This window comes from Nicotiana tomentosiformis, chromosome 12, assembly GCF_000390325.3.
Source record: "Nicotiana tomentosiformis chromosome 12, ASM39032v3, whole genome shotgun sequence".
NCBI lineage: Eukaryota > Viridiplantae > Streptophyta > Magnoliopsida > Solanales > Solanaceae > Nicotiana > Nicotiana tomentosiformis.
The window spans coordinates 95,404,135-95,412,500 of NC_090823.1; positions in this window are offsets into that span (position 1 = coordinate 95,404,135).

An 8,366-nucleotide genomic window follows, 5' to 3' on the forward strand; every position below is an offset into this window, starting at 1 on the left:
TTTATATAAATAGTAGCATTCTTGGTTTATTCCAAAAATAACAGATTTATTTTCAGTTTTAGCACATTTTAAAGCTTAAACAATTAATGCCAGAAAGTTTTAGAAAAACGCCCACATATTTAGGATCAGCTTTAATATTAAAAGAAGTATTTTTACCACTTTCACCAATCTTATAGTACATTTGCAAGGAGGGGGACAAAATATTGAAACTTTAACCTCTTCTCATTCTTGCTAATAGGTGGTCACACAGATACAATTTAATATGATATCGAAATTGGTTCTTAGATCCAAGTCTAGTGCCACTCATAAACAATAAATATTTTCACTTACATAACTTAAAAATGAGTCCGTACATAATAGGATGTGTATATGGGTGGATTTCAACATTGTTTAGGGACTATAAGTTAAAAGTATCTAGGTCGATTGATTTCAACCAAAAAGCTGAAAAATATTAAAAGTACGAAGACCTTAACGAAATGTTGTTCGTCTTTTTACCCTTTAAAAATATATTTTACGTTGGATAAAATTATAAATTCAAAAAACTTTCCTACTATTTAGGAGTTCGAAATCAAATAAGTTTTGTCCAAATATAATTTCGTGTTTGATATCTTTTCCTAATAAGAAAAAAAAAATATTAAGACAATAAAAAGAATACAAAAAGTAGGAGAAAAGTTTCTTTTTCCAACAAGGGAAGCCCACGATTTATGTAATGTTTTTAAATTCTTTGTCCTTTAATCATACAAGACCAATTTTACCTTTTTATTTTCCTTTCTTATGAATTATTTGCTGTTTTTAAAATTTAAAGCATACATATTTCTTTAGCAGCTTTGTTGTTGAATCCGTTAGTTTCTATCTTAAAATACTACGGCAAGTATTGTTATGAACTATAATCTACCATTAGATTTTGAAATAGTAATTATTGTTGGAAGAGAAAAATATATTTGTAATAAAAATGTAATACCATAATTGAATTTTCAACATTAACTGAATTACCGAAATGCATAATCTATACTATATTAAAAGTACAAAGACCCTTAGCGAAATGTCGTTCGCCTTTTATACCCTCTAAAAATAGATTTCACATTGGATAGAATTATAATTTAAGTTATTTTACTAATATTTAGGATTTTGTAACCAACTAAAATTTGGCTTATTAAATATTTTCCTATTTAAACTATGTATATAATCTGAATATTTAGGACACTAAAATCAATTAAAAGGTTACCTTATATAGATCAAAAAACTACAACCACGATTGTTCACACGATGGTCCATGTTATTATTGGTTTAGCTTTTAATTCTAATTAAATATTTGAAGTTTTACCCAATTTTTTAAAAATATTTTTTAGAGAGTTGAATGAGGTTGAAACCAAATTTAAATGTAGTATGTTCTATACTACGTGCACAAACATTGCTACGAAAAAAAATTAGGAATGCCGTTTTTTGGTTTTTTAATTTGGCCATTTAATTATGAGCACGCTTATAAACATGACAAAATAAAAAATATTAATTACAAAAAATTAGAAAAATTTACAAGAAAATTATTTTCGGTAATAATTTTTTCAAGAAAATATTTTAAAAAATATTTATAATATTCTTTTTGAATTAAATCAGACTAACTTTTAAAACATCCCAATGAAAATATAAAAACTGATTATATAAACACAAGAAAACTAACACACTAAATCTGTGAGATTTGATTGAAAAAATAAACTCTAAATATGATTTTTACATGAATTTCATATTTTTACTCCTTCTAGAATAGTATTAACACCTTATTACGGTTAGATGACTTCTTGTTTATATCTTTTTAGAATTAACATAAGAATATATAGCTTTTTGAAAATAAAAATATAATAATTTTAAATCTTCAAAGTTATATGATCTTGTTAAAACTAAAAAGATGCATAACTTGTAAAATTAAAGCAATAAAATTATAAATCGTAAATATATTTTATGTTAAATATATTGATTGAGATGATTGAGAACTCTTGTCGGACAAAGGTTCTTTCTTTTATTGAGTTAGCAAATTAGAATTAAGAATCGTCAATTTAGGAACCTAATTTGTTTTTCTTTGACATATATTTCATGATTCAATAAGAAATTTAATATAATTTTCTAAAAAATTGTATTCATTGAGATAAAAATACACGCACATCGCGCGTATCCTTAGACTAATATTATTTAATGAGTAATGACCTATCTGGAGCTCATGGAATCATCATCTTCTTTGTTAATTACTACTAATAGTATCTTTCGAGCGGCTATTACGCATGCCGCTTTATTTAGACATCATCGCTCTTTTTATACGTACGATATTTTGTTTTCTAATTTTTTTAATTAGCTCAAGATTTTGTAGTCCACTATTATTATTTAACTTATACTAGTATTAGAACCCGGTGATGCGTGAATAATTTGACAGAATATGAATCTTATAAAATTATTATCTAATATAGCATATTATTTTAATAAATATTAGTTGTTATTTTATTATTTAATGTAGTATACAGAAATATAATAAAACTAGTTATTTTGCCCGCGCTTCGCGCGATTGAAATAACAAAGTGAATTTACGATAAAATCTTATTGTAAATTTAACTGAAATATAACAAATGAAAACTTTCGTATATGCATATAAATACAAAAAATTTCTCCAATTAACTCTAAAACTCTCCGTATCATCTATTCCAAAACTAATTTAGTTTAAATATTCCTAAGAAGAGAATAATTTTTGTCTGATGATTTTGAACTAATTTTTAATAGATAATGCTTCAAAATTAAAACAATCGATAATGTCCATAGACTACAAAGAAAAAAGGAACCAAATCTAACTTTATTAAATTCTTAAAATAGAAAAATAATTATAATCTAATTCATAATTACTTATCAGAAAAGGTTCGGCGTCACGAAGCTTAGCCTTAATTTCTCCAGAGTTCTTTGCTCGGAATAATACACTTCTTCCCTAATTGCTTTCAAGATTCACCTGCCTCCCCCTTTTAACTTTTCACAAAAATATTACTGATCTCATCTTCCTTTTTAATCGATTGTCACCTTTTATTATGCTTAAACTTTTTGGTGAATAGGAACTATTTAATTCGATTGATAGAAGAAAAATCATGTGACGTTGAATTGGATACGGAGCAAAAATGCATAGTTCTGATCAATGAAACAAATTTTTATATGACTATGAAAAAGGTATAAAATACTTCTTCAGAGTTCAGAGAAAAGATATACAAAAATACAATACTACTACATATCTCAAAGAACCTCAACATCCAAAATGTAAGTTATCATTGTAATTGAAAGAACAATACACCTCATTTTATTAAAACATAGAGTTACTTTTTTTCCCTCACCTGCAAATCACCACCGTAACAGAACTATATGTTAGACTTAGGCCTCATTTGTGTTTTTTTAAGATTAAGACGTCTGAATCTGAATACAGATCTGAATATCAAGATGTGTATTAAGATTAAGACATCTAAATTTGAATACACATCTGAATATTAAGATGTATATTAAGATCTGAATACTAAATGATTAAGACTGTTTGATTTTTAATATCTGAATGTATAAATTTTATCTTTATTTGAAAATTAATAAACATAAAATTCAAATGAAATACTAATTAATCTAATATTTTATCAATAAATATATAATTTTTTTAAGAATATAGTAGTTGTTGGTGGTGATGGCTAACAATGGTGCTTGTGAATGTCGACTAGAGGCGATGGTTGGTGGTAGGTTTGGTTGATGGTGGTGGTTCAGGGTAGTAGCTAGTGGCGATTAATAGTGGCGCACCCGCGGTATTGTTCACGCATCTGCGAATCACTGTTCACGCTTCTGCGAATCACTGTTCACACTTCTGCCCAGAAAATTCCAGCAGCTTATCTTCATGTTCGAATTGATCCGTTAACCTTCCGAAATCAACCTGAGGCCCTCGAAACCTCAACCAAATATACCAACATGTCCCAAAATACAATACGAACTTAGTCGAGCCTTCAAACCATGTTAAACAATGCCGAAATTATGAATCGCAAATCGAATCGAATTATAAGTTTTTAAATCTTCCAACTTCTATATTTTATGCCGAAACGTATCAAATCAACCTGGAATGATTTTAAATTTTGCACACAAGTCATAATTGACTTAATGGAGCTATTCCCATTTTCGGAATCGAAATCCGACCTCGTTATCAAAAATTCACCCTTCGGTCGGACTTTTCCAAAATCTTATATTTTCCAACTTTTGCTAAAATGTGTCGAATTGTCCTACGGACTTCCAAATCCAAATCCGAACATACGCCTAAGTCCGAAATCATCATACAAAGCTATTGCCATCCTCGAAATTTTATTCCGAGGTCGTTTGCTCAAAAGTCAACTCTCCGGTCAAACTTTCCAAAAATTTAACTTTTAGCATTTCAAGCTTAATTCTACTACGGACCTCCAAATAATTTTCCGGACACGCTCCTAAGTCCAAAATCACCATACGGAGCTATTGGCATCATTAAAATTCCATTCCGGAGTCGTTTTCTCAAAAGTTAACTCTCCGGTCAATTTTTTCCATTTAAGCTTCAAATTAAGGATTATTCTTTTAATTTAATTCCAAATCTTCAGTAAATCAAACTCGACCACACCCGCGGGTCATAATACATATTGCGAAGCTGCTCGAGACCTTAAGTCACTGAACAGAGCGTAAAGTCTTAAAATGATAAGTCGGGTCGTTACAGATACAAATTATTGGAATTAATTCCATATGAAAATACCAGTTTTCCAACAAAATCCAAAATTTAACTCAAAATCGCACATGGGACCCATATCTTGGAACCCTACAAAAGTTACAAAATATGAATGTTCATTTAACCACGAGTCCAACCATTCCAAATTTACCAATTTCCGACATCAACTCGACCTCCAAATCTTAAATTCTTATTTTGAAATCCCTTGGTCCAAATTCCCGATTTACACCTCAAAAACACCTAATCTAGTCGGATTATTCGATGATATTTCAATATTATGGAGTAAAAATGATCACTAGTGACTTACCTCAAGTTTTTCCGTGAATTTCCTCTGAAAATCGCCCCAAAACCGTGCTTGAAAGCCCAAAAATGGCAAAACTCGGTACCCCTTTGAAATATATACTGCCAGGGATTTCGCATCTGCGGTATTTTAACTGGTTATGCGGATACACTTCTATGAAGAAGTTGTTCGCTTCTGCGACGAGTCCAAACTCCCTCCATTTCCCCTTCTGCGGTCAATCAGCCGCATCTGCGACCTCGCAGGTGCGAAAAATATCTTCGCACCTGCGAAACCTGCCCTGCCCTTCACTCCTGGCCGCTTCTGCGATGATCCTTATGCACCTGCGATCAAAGCTTCGTAGGTGCGGTTACACCAGAAGCAAAATTTCCAGATTTTCCTAAGTCATATTTTCGATCCGTTAACCATTCGAAACTCACCCGAGGCCCCCGTGACCTTAACCAAATACATCAACAAATCCTAAAACATCATACGAACTTAGTCGAGACTTCAAATCATATCAAACAACGCTAAAAACATGAATCATACACCAATTTAAGCCTAATGAAACCAAGAAAATTCCAACTTCTACATTCTATGTCGAAACCTATCAAATCAAGTCTGATTGACCTCAAATTTTGCACACAAGTCATAGATGATACAACGGACCTATGAAAATTTTCAGAACTGGATTCTGACCCCGATATCAAAAAGTCAACTCCCCGGTCAAACTTCCAAACTTAAATTTATATTTTAGCCATTATGCCTAATTTAACTACGGACTTCCAAATAACTTTTCGGACATGCTCCTAAGTCCAAAATTACCATACGGAGCTATTGGAATCATCAAAATTCTATTCCGGAGTCGTTTACACATAAATCAATATCGGGATGACTATTTCAACTTAAGCTTTAAACCTTGAAACTAAGTATCATTCCAAAACATTATCGGACCCGAATCAATTACCCCGACAAGTCATATAACAACTGTAAAGCACAAATTGAGCAGTAAATGAGGGAACATGGTTGTAATACTCAAAACGACTGGCCGAGTCGTTACATTCCCTCCTCTTAAACAAACGTTCGTCCTCAAACGAGTTTAGAATTATACCTGAAGTCTCAAATATGTGTGGATATTTGCTCTGCATCTCTTGCTCAGTCTCCCAAGTAGCTTCTCCGACTGGCTGGCCTCCCTACTGCAATTTCACTGAAGCTATGTTCTTTGATCTCAACTTTCGAACCTACCGGTCCAAAATGGCCACCGGCTCCACATCATAAGTCAAATTACCATCCAACTTCACTGTACTAAAATCCAAAACATGAGACGGGTCTCCGACATACTTCCGGAGCATAGATACATGAAACACTGGGTGAACACCCAATAGACTAGGCGGCAAAGCAAGTTCATAAGCCACATCTCCAATCTTTTTAAGTATTTCAAAAGGTCCAATATACCTAGGACTCAACTTTCCCTACTTCCCGATTCTCATAACACCCTTCATAGGCGAATCTCGGAATAGTACGTTCTCTCCTACAATGTAAGCAATATCACGAACCTTCCGATCGGCATAACTCTTCTGTCTAGACTGCACCGTGGGAAGTCTTTCCTGAATCAATTTAACTTTTTCCAAAGCATCCTGAACCAAATCAGTACCCAATAGCCTAGATTCACCTGGCTCAAACCAATCCACCAGAGACCGACACTGTCTCCCATATAAAGCCTCATACAGAGACATCTGAATGCTTGATTGGTAGCTGTTGTTATAGGCAAACTCTGCTAGTGGAAGAAACGTATCCCAAGAACCCCCAAAATCTATAACACAAGCGCGTAGCATATCTTCCAATATATGAATAGTGCGCTCGGACTGTCCGTCCGTCTGAGGGTGAAATGTTGTACTTAACTGTACCTGTGTGCCTAACTATCGATGTACTGCTCTCCAAAACTGTGATGTAAACTGCGTGCCCCGCTCTGAAATGATGGACACTGGCAGAAGGCGGACAATCTCATGGATATAAATCTCAGCCAACTGCTCCGAAGAATAAGTAGTACCGACTGGAATAAAATGCGCGGATTTGATCAACCGATCTACAATCATCCAAACCATATCAAACTTCCTCAAGGTCCGTGGGAGTCCAACTACGAAGTCTATGGTAATACGCTCCCATTTCCATTTCAGAATTTCAAGTCTTTGAAGCAATCCGCCCGGTATCTGATGTTCGTACTTCACCTGCTAACAATTTAAACACCGAGCTACAAACCCCACTATATCATTCTTCATTTTTCTCCACCAATAGTGCTGTCTCAAGTCCTGATACATCTTTGTGGTACCCGTATGAATTTGAATACCACAAACTATGGGTTTCTTCAAGAATCAATTCATGCAGTCTATCTAAATTTGGCACACAAATCTGACCCTGCATCCTCAACATCCCATCATCCCCAATAGTAACATCTCTGGCATCACCGTGCTGAACCGTGTCCTTAAGGACAAGCAAATGGGGATCATCATACTGACGCTCTCTGATGCGATCATATAAGGAAGACTGAGAGACCACACAAGCTAGAACCCGACTGGGCTCCGAAATATCTAACCTCACGAACTGATTAGCCAAGGTCTGAACATCAACTGCAAAAGGCGTTTGATGAAGAGGAATGAATGCAAGGCTACCCATACTCACCGCCTTTCTACTCAAGGCATAGGCCACCACATTGGCCTTCCCGGGATGATACAGAATAGTGATATCATAGTCCTTTAGCAGCTCCAACCATATCAGCTGCCTTAAATTTAGATCCTTCTGTTTGAATAAGTGTTGAAGACTCCGGTGATCTGTAAATACCTTATAAGACACACCATAGAGATAGTGCCTCCAAGTCTTCAATGCATGAACAATGGGTGCCAATTCTAAATCATGGACAGGGTAGTTCTTTTCATGTGGCTTCAATTGTCGTAAAGCATAAGCAATCATTCTACCCTTCTGCATTAAGACACACCCAATACCAATCCGAGAAGCATCATAATACACTGTATAAGAGCCTGAAGCTGAAGGCAAAACTAGAACTGGAGCTGTGGTCAATGCAGTCTTGAGCTTATGAAAGCTCTCTTTACACTCATACGAGTACCTGAATGGAGCACCTTTTTTGGGTCAACTTAGTCAAAGACTATGCAATAGATGAAAAACCCTCCACAAAGCGACGATAATAACCAGCCAAGCCGAGAAAAATCCTAATCTCAGTAGTTGAAGATGGCCTGGGCCAACTCTGAACTGCCTCTATCTTCTTCAGATCCGCCTTTATTCCTTCACTGGACACTATGTGTCCCAAGAATGCCATCGAACTAAGCCAGAACTCAC